We start from the raw sequence: 16,533 nt of genomic DNA, 5'->3' as shown, positions 1-16,533 counted from the left end.
ATTATTGACTTGTAAGATTTCTTTATATATTCCAGATAAAAGTCCCATATCAGATATATTATTTACAAATTTGTTCTCCCATTCTGTGGGCTGTTTATGTGCAAGCTCAATTTATTTAGATCCTCTTTAATTTTTTTTGACAATACTTTATAGTTTTCATTGTGCAAATTGTGTACTTCTTTTTCTAAATGTATTCCTAAGTATCTTACTTTTTTTGATGATATTGTGTGTTTCCTTAATTTCATTTTTAGACTGTTTATTGCAAGTATATGAAAATACAATTGATTTTTGTATATCGATCTTGTATCCTGCAAACTTTCTGAATTAATTCTTAATTATATTATTATAATATTTTTGTATTGTAGATTTTTCAGTGGATGATTTAGGATTATCTATGTACAAGATAATGTAGTCTGTGAAAAGAGATAGTTTTATTTCTTCCTTCCCAATCTATATTTCTTTTTCTTGCCTAGTACAATGTGGAATAGAAGTGACAAGAGTGTTCATTCTTCTCTTATTGCTGACATATTTCCTTTTAAACCACTTTATTTCTGTAAGGTCAATAGTGGTGTCCTCCTTTTCATTCCTAATATGAGTCACTTGATTCTTCTCTTTATTTCCTAGTCAGTCTAGCTATTGGCTCATCAGTAATTGTGATCTCTTTAAAAAAAACCAAGTTTTGCATTTGTTGATTTTTATCTATTGTTTTTCTAATTCCTATTTATTTTATTTACCCTCTAATCTTTTTATTTTCCTTTCTTACACTTGCTTTGGATTTAGTTCTTCTTTTCATAGTTTAATAAAGTGGAAGATGATTTGAGATATTTCTTCTTTCATTTAGGCAATTGTAGCCATATATATTTCCTCTAAGCTTTCCTTCAGCTGTATCATATAGGTTTAGTATATTGTATTTTGTTTTCATTAATGCTAAAGTATTTTCTAATTTACCTTGTGATTTCTTCCTTGACCAATTGATTATTTAGGAGTGTGTTGGTTACTTTTCACTTATTTTTCAGTTCCCCAAATTTCCATCTGTTATTGATTTCTAATATAATTTATTTGTAGTCAGAGAACATACTTTTTGAATTCAATACTTTAAAATTTTATGGCCCAGATTATGGTCTATCCTGGAGAATGTTCCATGTGTACTTCAGAAAAGATGTGTATTCTGCTGTTGTTGGGTGGAGTGTTCTATAAATATGTTAGGTCAAGTTTGTTAGTAGTGTTGCTTAAGTCTTCTATATCCTTGTTGATCTTCTGCTTAGCTTTTCTATCCATTATTGAAAGTGGTTGTACTGAGTTGAAGAGTGTTCCTCCAAAATTCATATCCATCCAAAACCTGTGAATATGTCTTTATTTGGAAATAACATCTTTGTAAATATAATCAAGTTAAGATGAGATCATACTGGATTAGTGTGGGTTCTAAATCCAATATGACTGATGTCCTTATAAGACAGACATTTGGACACAGAGACACAGGCACACAGAGGAGAAGATCATGTGAAGATGGAGGCAGAATTGGACAGATGCATCTACAAGCCAAAGGATGTCAAGGATTGCTGGCAATCACCAGAAGCGAGGAGAGAGGCAAGGAAGAGGTTCTCTCTCAAAGCCTCCAGAAGGAACCAAACCTATAAACACCTTGATTTCTAATTTCTAGTCTCCAAAACTGTGAGAGAATACATTTTCATTGTTCTAAGACACCAAGTTTGTGGTATTTTATTACAGCAGCTTTAGGAAACTAATACAATGGGTGCTGAAGTCCCAAGTATTATTGTTGATGTATCCATTTCTCTCTTCAATTCTGTCAGTTTTTGTTTCATGCATTTTGGAGCTCTATTATTACATGCATATGTTTATGATAGTAACAGCTGTTGCTTTAACATCTATTTGGTTTGATATTATTATAGCCACATCAGCTCTCTTATGGTTGCTGTTTTCGTGGTATATACTTTTCTATCTTTTTGCTTTCAATCTATTTATGTCTTTGAATATACAGTGTGTTTCCTGTAGACAACATATAGTAGGATCTTGGTGTTTTTTATCCTTGACAATCAATGCATTTTATTTGGAATGTTTAATCCATCCACATTTAAGGTTATTATTGATATGGTTGAATTCATTTCTACCATTTTACTTTTCGTTGTTTATATGTCTTGTGTCTTTGCACTTTAAATACGTCTTACTCTTTCTTGTCTCTATTGTTTCTGTTAAGGAGTCAGCTGTTAATCTTATTGGAGGTCCCTTGTGTGAAATGGGTTATTTTCCTCTTGTTCTTTTCAAGCTTTTTACTTTGTCTTTGTTTTAAAAAAATTCACGACTGTGTCTCTTGTTGAAGATCTTCTTGAATTTATCCTACTTCAGTTCATAAAAGTTTTAAGATATGTAGAATAATGTTTTCATCAATTTAGGAAGTTTTCCACCATTATTTCTTTAAAAAAATATAGATACTTAATGGTATCCCACATATCTCTGTGTCTCTGTTCATTTTTCATTCCTTTTACTCTCTGTTCTTCAGATTTCATAATCTCTATTGATCTATCTTCAAGGTAACTGATTCTTTTGCCAGCTCAAGTCTACTCTCAAGGGCCTTTAGTGAATTTTTCATCTTGATTATTTTATGTTTCAATTTCAAATTTCCATTTCATTCCATTTTATAATTTTTAAATGATATTCTCTATCTTATATTCTCTATCATTTTCATCATACTTTCCTTTAATTATTTAAGCCTGGTTTCCTTTTTTATTTTACTGTTTTTATTTTTTATTGAAATATATTTGATTTACAATGTTGTGTTAGTTTCAGGTGCACAGCAAAGTGAAAAAGAATAATATATATATATATATATATATATATATATATATATATATATATATATATATAATGGACATTAGGTTTTTTCCGTGTCTTAGCTATTGTGAATATATATATATATATATATATATATATATATATATATATATATTCTTTTTTTAGACTCTTTTCCATTATAGGTTACCACAGGATATTGTGTAGAGTTCCCTGTGCTGTACAGAAGGTCCTTGTTGGTTATCTATTTTATATATAGTAGTTTGTATCTGTTAATCCCAAACTCCTAATTTATCCCTCCCCCATTTCCCCTTTGGTAACCATAAGTTTGTTTTCTATATCTATGAGTATATTTCTGTTTTGAAAATAAGTTCATTTGTATCAATTTCTTAGATTCCACATATAAGCGATATCATGTGATATTTGTTTTTCTCTGACTTACTTCACTTAGCATGATAATCCCTAGGTCCATCCATGTTGCTGCAAATGGCATTATTTCATTCTTTTTTACAGCTGAGTAGTATTCCATTGTATATATGTAACACATCTTTTTTATCCATTCATATGTCAGTGGACATTTAGGTTTTTTTCCATGTCTTGGCTATTGTGAATAGTGCTGCTATGAACATTGGGGTTTGTGTATCTTTCCAAATTATGGTTTTCTCTAGATATATGCCCAGGAATGGGATTGCAGGATTATATGATAATTCTATTTTTAGATTTTTTAAGGAACTTCCATACCTTTCTCCATAGTGGCTGCACCAATTTACATTCCCACCAACAGTTTAGGAGAGTTGCTTTTTTCTCCACACCCTCTCCAGCATTATTATTTGTAGATTTTCTGATGGTGGCCATTCTGGCTGGGGTGAGGTGATACCTCATTGTGGTTTTGATTTACATCTCTCTAATAATTAGTAATGTTAAGCATCTTTTCATATGCCTGTTGACCATGTGTATGTCTTCTTTGGAGAACTGTCTATATCATGCCCATTTTTCAGTTGGGTTGTTTGTTTGTTTGATATTGAACTGTATAAGTTGTTTGTGTACTTTAAAATAATCCTTTGTCAGTCACATCATTGGCAAATATTTTCTCCCATTCTATAGGTTGTCTTTTTATTTTGTTTATGGTTTCCTTTTCTGTGTAATAGCTTTTAGATTTAATTATGTCCCAGTTGTTTATTTTTGTTTTTATTTCTATGACTCTAGGAGATGGATCCAAAAAAATATTGCTGCAACTTGTGTCAAAGAGGGTTCTACCTATGTTTTCCTCTAGGAGTTTTATGGTTTCTGGTCTTACCTACAGGTCTTGAACCTATTTTGGGTTTATTTTTGTATATGGTATTAGAGAATGTTCTAATTTCATTCTTTTACATGTAGCTGTCCAGTTTTCCCAGAACCACTTGTTGAAGAGATTGTCTTTTCTCCATTGTATATTCTTGCCTCCTCTTGTAGATTAATTGACCATAAGTATATGGCTTTATTTTTGGACTCTATTCTGTTCCATTGATGTGTATTTCTGTTTATGTGTCAGTACCATATGGTCTTGATTACCGTAGCTTTGTAGTTTAGTCTGAAGTCATGGAGCCTGATTCCTCCAGCACCATTTTTCTTTCTCAAGGTAACTTTAGTTATTCAGGGTCTTTTGTGTTTCCATATAAATGTAAAAAATTTTTGTTCTAGTTCTGTGAAAAATGCCATTGGTAATTTGATAGGGATTGCATTGAATTTATATGTGTCCTTGGGTAGTACGGTCATTGTAACAATACTGATTCTTTCAATCCAAAAACATTGTATATCTTTCCATCTGTTTGTGTCATCTTCAATTTCTTTCATCAGTGTCTTTTGCCTCCTAAGGTAGGTTTTTCCTAGTTCTTTTATTCTTTTTTGATGTGATGGTAAATGGGATTGTTCCATTAATTTCTCTTTCTCCTATTTTGTAGAAATGCAGCAGACTTCTCTCTATTAATTTTGAATCCTGCAACTTTACTGAATTCGTAGACAAGGTCTAGTAGTTTTCTGGTAGTGTCTTTAGGATTTTCTATGTATAGTATCATGTCCTCTGCAAACAGTGACAGTTTTACTTCTTCTTTTACAATTTGGATTTTTAAATTTCTTTTTATTCTCTGATTGCTGTGGTTAGGACTTCCAAAACTATGTTGAATAAAAGTGGTGAGAGTGGTCATCCTTGCCTTGTTCTTGATCTGAGAGGAATTGCTTTCAGTTTTTCACCATTGAGTATGATGTTAGCTGTGGGTTTGTCATATATGGCCTTTATTTTGTTGAGGTGTATCCCCTCTATGCCCACTTTTTGAAGAGTTTTTTTTTTATCATAAATGGATGTTGAATTTTTCAAAAGCTTTCTCTGCATCTACTGAGATGAGCATAAGATTTTTATTCTTCAATTTGTTAATGTAGTGTATCACATTAATTCATTTGCAGATATTGAAAAATCTATACATTCCTGGGATAAATCCCACTTGATCATGGTGTATGATCCTTTTACTGCATTGCTGGATTCAGTTTGCTAGTATTTTGTTGAGGATTTTTGCATCTATGTTCATTGGTGATATTGGACTGTGATATCTTTTTTCTGGTTTTGATATCAGGGTGATGGTGGTCTCCTAGAATGAGTATAGAAGTGTTCCTTCCTCTGCAATTTTTTGAATAATTTCAGAAGGATAAGTATTAGCTCTTCTCTAAATGTTTGGTACAATACACCTGTGAAGCCATCTGGTCCTGAACTTTTGTTTGTTGGGAATTTTTAAATTACTGATTTAATTTCAGTCCTGGTAATTGGTCTGTTAATATCTTCTATTTCTTTCTGTTTCAGTCTGGAACCAGGCAGTTAATATTGAGTGCTTTTGTGTATGTTTAGATGAACGTTTCCTATTTCTTTGCATGTCTAATAATTTTTTGTTGAAAACTGAACATTTTAGATAATATATTGTATTGATTCTGTATACTGATCTCTCCCACAAGGGTTGTTGGTGTTGACTTGGCTGTTTGCTTATTTGTTTAGTGACTTGGCTGAACTAACTCTGAAAAGTCTGGGGAAGATAGCAGCTGCCACTCACCTGACATGCCCACTGTAGCAGCTCTCCTATGACACAAAACTATGTGGGAAAGGGGACTCATTCTTCACCAGATGACCCACTGGGATCCTCCCTACGTGGTGGAAGTTGAAGGTGGGAAGATAGGCACTGTGTGGATGCCACCACCTACTGGATGTTGACCTTCTGTACCACAGAGCTGTGGAAAATGGAATCTTCTATTGTTCACCAGCTGTGAAAACTACCCAGAATATCTCTTACATCCCAGGAATCTGGGGGAGGTAGGAAGTTCTATTCTGTTGCCAAGCTCTCTTAAATAGCTCTTCTACAAGGTAGAACTGTGGAGGGACAGGTGAAGTCCCTAGCTCAAATGCCACTGCCTCCAACTTTTCCTGCAGTGTTCCATAGATTTTGTTGATTTTGTGCTCCTCAATTTTTTGTAAGACTTTGGTCATTCTTCAGAGATTATAAATGATTGTCTTTACTAATTTTGAGTGATTTAAGATACATCTCTCCAGGATATAGTTTTCCCCAAGCTTCTCATGCCACCATTCTTGAAGTCCCATCTCTGCATATACTTTTCAAAAGTAGAACATTATTGAAAACCTTCAGTGGCTAAAATATGTCATTACTAGAGGAGTTAAAGGTAAGCTACATTACTCTTGGGTATGTGAAAAGTGAATATAATCTGAGTTAAAGGGAGAAGATATGTCTGTTTGACTTATTTTCCCACCTCAAGTTTTGAACAGAAGTCCATGTCATATATTGAATAAATAACATGTTAGCAGAATGGCTCTAAACTTTCCAACATTTGGGATGTTGCTATATGTTTTAGCAAACATCAGACTCTTAGATGCAAGAATTCTTCATCATTTATGAGATTTTATCTACAAATTCCAAATGTTTATTTTTTTAAAATATTAAAATTGTATATATGTAAGGTGTACAAAATAATGATTTGATATACATAGTGAAATAATTACTACAGTGAAGCTAGCTAACAAGGGTAGAAAAGTAGGGGAAATGGGGAGATGTTGGTCAAAGGTAAAAGAAAGTTACATTTATGTAGGATGAATAAATCTAGATACCTAATGTACAGCATGATGATTATAGTTAATACTGTATTGAATACTGGAAATTTGCTAAGAGAGTAGATTTAAGATGTTCTCACCACATAAATCTGTCAATAGTTACTTATCATATATTGCTTCAGGTGGCTGCTTCAGGTTTATTTATTGATAAACACTTGTTCACTAAGATGATGCTCAGGCTGATTTTTTTCACCTCAAATGTAGACCATCCCTTAATTTCCAACAAATACAAGGATTTAGCTTTAACTAAACGTTACTAGAAACTTGGAGGTAACAGAAGGATAATACTATATAGAAAAAGAGAACATAAAACTGAATGTCAAATATCAATAAACCCTTTCACAGAAGGCCTGCAGTCGGCCATCTGTTTTCTAGCTCTTTGTCAGCTGTCATGTGCCCTTTCACTAACAAGAGTTCCTTTTGACCAGTCTTCTCTCCTATGTCTTGAAGCCCAAATTTCCCTAACTACAGAAAAAGATGGAGTTGTCTTTACAGTCCAAGGTCTATCTCATCTCCTTCCACAGGATGATTGAGAGTGGTAATATACATTTTCTTCAATGGTCCTCCCCTCTTTATCCAAGCAAATCTATAAAAAGAGTCAATTCTTAAATAATACTATGTACAAGATACAGACAGGTTAGATCTGACTGTGCAACACCAAACAGCCCAGTGCCTTTATAGAATTTTCTTCAACATCAGGTGAAAATAATAGATCTTTCACACTCCTTATGCCAGGATCAGGTCTGGTATTTGTATTTCTTTTTAGCAAATAAATGGGGAAAATATATCCCACTTCCAAGGGAAAAAAATAAGTGGGATAAAAGATATCCCACTTCCTAAGGAAAAAATAACTCAAATATGCAGCCCTAGCTAAATATATATTTAGAAAAGAAAATATAAACTCTCCAAGGAGAACAGTCTCCTAAAAATAAAACCAATTTACAATACTAAATAGAATAGCCATCTGAGTGTCTGGATTTGGTTTCATTTCATAGTCCAGGGTTCCTCAAGAAAAATGAGAAGGCATTTGCCTTACATCTGTCTGACTAAAAATATTCAATAAAGGAATCCCCCTCCCAGAAGAAAGGATAATTCCAATTTCCCCAAAAAGTTCCAATTTCCCCCCAAATGCAGAAAACTTTTTTTTTTTTGTGGTATGCTGGCCTCTCACTATTGTGGCCTCTCCCGTCGTGGAGCACAACCTCCGGACGCGCAGGCTCAGCGGCCTTGGCTCACAGGCCCAGCCATTCCGCGGCATGTGGGATCCTCACAGACCGGGACATGAACCCGTGTCCCCTGCATCGGCAGGCGGACTCTCAACCACTGCGCCACCAGGGAAGCCCAGAAAACATTTTTATTCACCCAAATTGGATACAACTCAACCAAGTGTTTGTCAACAAATAAATAAAGAAGATGTGATATATATAATGGAATAATACTCAGCCATAAAAAATTCTGAAATTCTGCCGTTTGCAGTAATGTGCATAGACCTAGAGATTATGATGCTTAGTGAAATAAGTCAGACATAGAAAGACAAATACTGTACAATATCACTTATATGTGGAATCTAAAATATAATACAAATGAATGTATATACAAAACAGAAACAGACACACAGATATAGAAAACAAACTCGTGGTTACCAAAGGGGAGAAGAAAGGGTGAGGGACAAATTAGGGGTATAGGTTTAACAGATAAAACTTCTATGTATAAAATAGATAAGCACCAAGGATATACTGCATACCATAGGAAATTAGAGCCATTATCTTGTAATAAGTTATGATGGAGTATAGTCTGCAAAAAATACTGAATCACTATGCTGTACACCTGAACCCAACATAACATTGTAAATCAACTATACTTCAATAAAAAAGAAACAAAATAAACCAAAAAACTTAAGAAACATATATGAGATGAATGACTTTATTTTGTCCAGTGGGAGGAAGGAACTTTAACTGGAGGAAGGAATTAAAGAGGAGGAAGTCATTCAGGTGATCTGATTCTTGCCAGTTCTGTATTTCTGGTCAACTTTGGATACCTTTGAAAAAAAAAAAAAACAGAAACTGGGTATCTTACACTCTAGAAATTTATAAACAAAAATTATATTTGTCTCATTACTACCCTTTAATTATGTTACAAAGGCTCCTTAAATTACCTTCCCCTGCTTCCTGACTTTTTAAATAGTTTTGTGCTTTTAATCAAAAGGAAGAGTGAATCTTACTATAAGTATTTAACTAACACTGATAAATATGTGTACTTTGTTCACATATTTCTCTACCTACATTTTTACGTTATATCATAAATTTGGGAATTAAAACAAGTAAAAACTATTCTCAATATGATTTTATCTTCACCTAGTTTTTCCTGCTTTCTAAGAGTCCCTAGTATAGTGTGTGCTTTTTGAATAGAAACCAATTAATAGAATTTATATTTGCTGTTGAAACAATAACCAAGACTTTCAAAAGATACTTCAGGCTAGGAGTTCCAGTGCTATTAAATAGGAGTGGTGAGAGTGGGCACTGTTGTCTTGTTCCTGATCTTAGAGGAAAAGCTTTCTATTTTTGACCACTGAGTATGATGTTATCTGTACCTTTGTTATATATGGCCTTTATTGTATTGAGTTAGGTTCCTTCCACATTCAATTTGTTGAGAGTTTTTATCATGAAAAGATGTTGTATTTTGTTAAATGCTTTTCCCCCATCTATTGAAGTAATCATATTTTTGATTGTTTCATTCTATTAATATGGTATAACACATTTATTGATTTGCATATATTGAACCATCCTTGCATCTCAGAGATAAATCCCACTTCGCCATGCCCTATGATCCTTTTATTGTCCTGTTCAATTCAGTTTGCTAGTGTTATGTTGAGAATTTTTGCATCTATATTCATCAGAGGTATTGGCCTGTTGTTTTCTTTTCTTGTAGTGTCCTTATGTGGCTTTGGTATCAGGGTAATACTTGCCTTGTAAAATGTGTTTGGGAGTACTCCCTCCTCTTTTATTTTGTGGAAGAGTTTGAGAAGTATTGACATTAATTAAAGAATTCTTCGTTATATGTTTGTTAGAATTCACCAGTGAAACCATCTTGTCCTAGGCTTTTCTGTGGTGGGAGTTTTGATAACTCATTCAGTCTCCTTACTTGTTACTGATCTGTTCAGATTTTCTATTTCTTCATGGTTTACTCTTGGTAAGTTGTATGTTTCTAGGGATTTGTACATTTCTTCTAAGTCATCCAACTTGTTGGTGTATAATTGTTCATAGAAGTCTCTTATGATCTTTTATATTTCCAGAGTATCAGTTGTAATGTCTCATTCTTCATTCTGATTTTATTTACTTCAGTCTTCTCTCTTTGTTTCTTAATTAACCTAGCTAAATGTTTGTCGATTTTATTTATCTTTTCAACAATCAACTTTTAGTTTCATTTGTCTTTTCTAATGCTTTCTGGTCTCTATTTCATTTTGTTCTGCTTTACTTTCTACTGCTAACTTTGGGTTTAGTTATTTCTTTTTTTTTCTAGTTTCTTGAAGTGTAAAGTTATGTTGTTTTTTTGAGACCTTTCTCTTTCTTTAATGTAGACATTCATCACTATTAACATCCCTCTTAGAACTCCTTTTGCTGCATTCCATAAGTTTTAATATGTTGTGTTATTAATTTTCATTTGTTTCAATATAATTTTTATTTGCTTTTTGACTTCTTTGACCCACTATTTGTTCAGGAGTGTGTAGTTAAATTTCCACATATTTGTGAATTTACTAGCTTTCCACCTATTATTGATTTCTAGTTTCCTACCATTGTGGTTAGAAAAGATATTTGATATGATTTAAATCTTCTTCAATTTGTTAAGACTTGTTTTGTGGATAATGCTCCGTGTGCACTTGAGGTGAATGTATATTCTGCTGCTGTTGGATCAAATATTCTGTGTATGTCTGTTAGATCCATTTGGTAAAGTATAGTTCAAGTCCAATGTTCCCTAACTGATTTTCTGTCTGGATGATCTATTCATTGTTGAAAGTGGGTATTGATGTCTCCTATTATTCTTGTACTGTTATCTATTTCTCCCTTCAAATCTCTTAGTATTTGCTTAATATATTTAGCTGCTCTACTGTTTGGGGTACATATACTTACAATTGTCATATCTTCTTGATGAATTGACCTCTCAATTATTATATAATGATTTTCTTTGTCTCTTATTACCATTTTTGGCTTAAAGTTTATTTTGTCTGGTATAATTATAGCTACTCCTGCTTTCTTTTGGTTTCCATTTGCATGAAATATCTTTTCCATCTCTTCACTTTGGGTTTTTATGTGTCCTTAATGCTGAAATCTCTTATATTCAGCATATAGTTGGGTCCTGGTTTTTTTTGTTTTTGATTTTTATCTATTTAGTCACTCTGTGCCTTTTGGCTGGATAATTTAATCTATCTCGTTTAGAGTAATTATTGATAGGAAAGGAGTTGCTAATGCTGTCTTATTAATTGTTTTCTGGCTGTTTTGTTGTTTCCTTGTCTTTTCTTCCTCTCTTGCTGGCTTCCTCTGTGAATGATGATTTTCCATAGTAGTATGCTTTAATTCTCTTCTTTTCATCTTTTGGGTATCTACCATAAGTTTTTGCTCTTTGTTTACCATGTGGCTTACATAAAGCATCTTTTCGGGATAACAATCTATTTTACATGTATTACAACTTTACTTCTATCACATATAAAATCTTTACCATTTTACTCCCTCTCCTTTTTATGTTTTTGATATCTCAGTATACCTCTTTGTATATTGTATACTCATTAACAAATTATTGTGGCTATAGTTAATTTTTAAAATTTATTTATTTTTGGCGTGTTGGGTCTTCATTGTTGTGCAATGGCTTTTTCTAGTTTCAGTGAGGGGGCTCTACTCTTTGTTGTGGTGTGCAGGTTTCTCATTGCAGTGGCTTCTCTTGTTGCAGAGCATGGGCTCTGGGGCATGCAGGCTTCAGTAGTTGTGGCACACGGGCTTAGTTGCTCTGTAGCACGTGGAATCTTCCTGGACCAGGGCTTGAACCCGTGTCCCCTGCACTGACAGGTGGATTCTTAGTCACTGCACCACCAGGGAAGCCTATAGTTAATTTTTAATGCTTCAGTTCTTTAACCTTTATAGTCATGTTAAGTGGTTAACACACCACTATATTCTAGTATTAATGTATTCTGGATATGTCTATATACTTAATTTTACCAGTGTTATATATTTTAATATGTCTTCATGTTAATAAACAGAAAACCTTTGTTTCAACTTAAATAATTCCTTTCAACTTTTTTGCAATGTAGGTCAAGGTGAACTCCCTCAGCTTTTCTTTGTCTGGGAAAGTCTTTATCTTGCCTTTCCTCTCTGATGGACAACTTTGCTCAGTATAGTATTCTTGGCTGACCTTTTTTTTCTTTCAGCACTTTCAATATATCATCCCACTTTCTCCTGGCCCACAAGTTTTCTGTTGAGAAATCTTCTCATAGCCTCATCAGGGTCCCCTTGTATGTGATTTATCTTTTTTCTTTTTTTTATATTTTCTCTTTATCTTTGATTTTAAGCAGTTTTAATAGAATGTGTCAGATAATTTTGGATTAAAATTTTGGCATGACTTGCCATCTTCATGAACTTGAATGTCCAAATTGTTCCCCAGATTTGGGAAGTTCTCAGACATTATTTCTTTAAATAAACTTTCTGCCTTCTTCACCCTCTCTCTCTTCTCCTTCTGAGAATCAATTAATTTGAAGATTGTTTCTTTTTATGGTATCCCATAATTCACATAGGCTTTCTTCACTCTTTTTCATTCTTTTCTCTTTGTTCTCTTCTGGGTAATTTCACAGGTCCTGTCTTCTACTTCATAGATTCTTTCTTCAGCTTGATCCATTCTCAATGTTGATGCTAGTTATTGTATTTTTCATATCATTCATTATATTCTTTATCTCCAGAATTTCAGATTTTTAATGATTTATATCTCTTTCTGAAACTTCTTATTTTCTTCATGTATAGTTATTCTGATTTTTTGAATTGCCTTTCTCTATTTCTTGTAGCTCATTGAGCTTGCTTAGGAGAGCTATTTTAATTTTTTCATTGAGTAAATCATAAATCTCTATATCTTTGGTTTTTGTTAATAGCAAATTATTGTGTTCTTTTGGTGGTATCATGTTTACTTGATTTTTTTATCTTCCTTGAGTTCTTTCCCTGCTGTCTTTGCATTTGAAGTAGAAGTCACCTCCTCCAGTCTTTACTGACTGACTTCAAGAGAGAAATACCTTTTTTCAGCTCTGCTAGGGATTCTCAGGCTTTCTTAGACCTTTTCTATTTATACATTTGCTCCACACACTTTGCTCCCACTTGCAGCAGAATTCTTAAGCTTGTATGTATCCTTTCGATCCTACAAAGCCAGCCAAAGTGCTCACAACCTCCTTTTAGCTGTACTGAGGATGGTGCTAAATGCTCAAGCTTGTGGTCTCCCCCAGGCTCAGAGATTTGGGCTGAATTTCTGCATGTACTCTCTGCCCATCTACAAAAACTCACTCTCACTGATGTGGGACCATGCACAGGGAGCTTGCCATGGTTGTAAAATGTGTGGGTGAGACACATGTAACTCTGATGGTGTCAATGGGCCAGTTAGCAGGACCACAAGTGAGGCATCCCCAAGTCACTCATGGGATGACTCCCAAAGGAGTCCATGATGTGTTTAGTAAGAATCAGTGTCCCTTTGAAATGTTGCATTCTGAACCCTGACTGCTCTTCTCCCAACCACTCAATACCCCCAGTCATGCAGTCCATAACTTAGTATTTTGGATGGGGCATGAGAGGAATGGACTTTTTTGACAGGAGTCCATATAGCTGGGGAAGCCAGGCACCCACTCACGTGCTCTCACATTTTCCTGCAGGAGAAATCATAGACTGAGAATGGCTCTCTTGGCACTGAGATGTATTGCCTTGGGGGAGAGGTAATATAAATAATATAACTGTTTCTCTTACCCTCTCCAGTGCACCCTATCTCTGATTTTTTCATGCCTATGGTGTGTTTTAACTTCTCTGCTAGATTCCTGGACTTCCACAAAAGCTACAAAGCTACATAATATTGGCATCTGAGTGGGGTTCAGATTAGCACATTTTCTAGTGTGAATCTCCCATGGATAATGTGTCAGACTAAAGCAAATATTTGTTCCCCTTGGAAGAAATACTGGGCAGTGACTAAACAAATGAGCAACTTGATTCAAAACCCTAAGGACCAGATTTCAAGCTATTCTATTAAAAATTTTAAAACTTTCAATTCCCTACTCATATGAAGTTTTTTCAAGTGACACATAGTCCAGTGCTCTATATGGTCCACTTTAAATGACCAAAGGCATGAAGTTGTTACCACTTCTAACAAGAGGCTAATAGATCTCCTGACTGGGGCATTATTCCTAATATCCATTTTAAATGTGTCTGACAGGAGAAAAAGACATGGTAACTTTGAATAAGTGTAGCTATTTCCTTTTTAAGTCATAATGAATTTGCTTTAAAAATGTTATATTAGAAAGGATGGAAGCTGGATAGCAGTGGTTAAGAGCTGTAAGCAGCTCTTAGAATCTCAGCTCTGCCACTTACCAGTTGTGAAAACTTGGGCAAGTACCTTAACTTCTCTAAGCATCATTTTTCTCAACTGTAAGTGGAAACAAAAACTACAACAACAGTAACAAACATGTCACATAGTTTGAAGATGTTCATTGTGAGAATTAAACAAGAAAACAGAAGTCATTACCAGTATAGTGCCTGGCATAAGCATTAAATAAATGGTAGTTATTTTTTTGTAGCAGGATCAAATTCTGAGATAACTAAGGTTTTGCTTTCCTGAATTTTTCTGCTTCTATGAGACCCTCCACCTACTGAATTGTTGGTTTTCAAAGCATCTGGAGACATGTTTCACCAAAAAGAATGAGAATACAAAGGAACCCAAAGAGAAAAAGTCATCTCAGTTTCTAAATAGATTTTTTTAAACTCTTCAAAGAGATAATAGCTTTTAAAGTCAAGGCACTTTTGAATCACAAAAGCTAAGCTTTCTGAGAAGGAAGAGTTATTTATTTTGTTTGTTTTAGTTTCAAAAGCTTGATTTTGAATCAAGAACCTAAGGGCTTTTGCAGCCTAAAGGACTGCTGTAAAACTTTTTTCTAAAGTATGTGTTTATACAATAATATACTAAAGTATATAGCTATGGTTCTCACAGTGTGGTCCCTGGACCAGCAGTATCAGCATCACCTGGGGGCTTGTTAGAAGTACAAAACCTTGGGCCCCAACCCAGACCTACTGAATCAGAAACTCTGTGGTGAGACCCAGCACTGTGTTTTAAGAAGCCCTCCAAGTGATTCATATGCATGCTCAAGTTGGAGATACACTGGCATATAGTATTAACATAGATAAAGAAAGCCTACATGATGAATTTAGAACTAGCTTTCTCACTCAAAATGAACCAAAGCCAACTGGCAAGGAGCAAAGAGAGAATTGGGCTGCTGTAATAAATTACCACACACTGTGTGGCTTAAACAATAGAAATTCCTTTCCTCACAGTTCTAGAAGCTGGAAAGTCTAAAATCAAGGTTCCAGTAAGGTTTGGTTTCTAGTGAGGACTCTCTTCCTGATTTGTAGACAGCTGTGCTGTTCTCACATGGTCTTCCTCTAATTGCAAGGGAGGGGAGAGAGTGAGCTCTCTGGTATCTCTTCTTATAGGGAAAATAATTCTATTGGATCAGGGCCTCAGCATCATGCCTTCATTTAACCTTAATTGTCTCCATAAAAGTCCTATCTATCTCCAAATAAAATCACATTAAGGGTTAGGGCTTCAACAGATGAATTGGGGGTGGGGACACAAACATTCAGTCCATAACAGGAGATTAACAAACTAATGATTAACAAGTTAATCTTTGGTCTGGACAATAGGTTATCTGCCCTATGTTGCCCTTCTGTGTTGAAACCTGGCTGTGGGTGTTGGTGGAGGTAGTGGAGTAAAAAGGAAACCAAAATACATTTAGGGGATCAGAGGACTCAGATCAGAGAAGACCTGTGTCTTTCTTCACAAGATGTAACCCAGGGGGACTTCAAGTCTTGTAGAGAGGTCTTAGGTCTAGTGTGGGTTTGGATCATTAGAGTAATGGTGATTGTAAAGTATCTATGTAGATGGGCCTAAAGACTATCAAATGACAAAAGTAAAACAATTTAGTAACGAGTTTGATATCCTTTATTCAAGGGAAAACAGTCCATGGATTGGAGGAGTACAGTGCCTCACAAACAGTGGAGCACTGTTCCTGATGGATTGGGCGTAAGAGCAATTTTACAGAACAACAGGAGAGGAAACTTGGAAACAGGGCATGATTGACTATGGGGCTGGCGATTTCCTTATAAGGCTAGCAGGTCCTAATATCTAGGGTAAGCTAGTTAAAGCTGAATTAGATGATTGTGATTGGTGTATGTTCCTTGACAAGTGTTTCCCATATGTAGGTTGACTAGGATTTATATTTGTGATGTGGGCCAGGCCACTGGGGCAGCCTCCATTTTGCAGGTCTCAATATACAAATCAACTTTATCAGGACAAAGTCCTTT

Source organism: Stenella coeruleoalba (assembly GCF_951394435.1).
Source record: "Stenella coeruleoalba genome assembly, chromosome: X".
NCBI lineage: Eukaryota > Metazoa > Chordata > Mammalia > Artiodactyla > Delphinidae > Stenella > Stenella coeruleoalba.
This window is presented reverse-complemented; position numbering follows the sequence as displayed.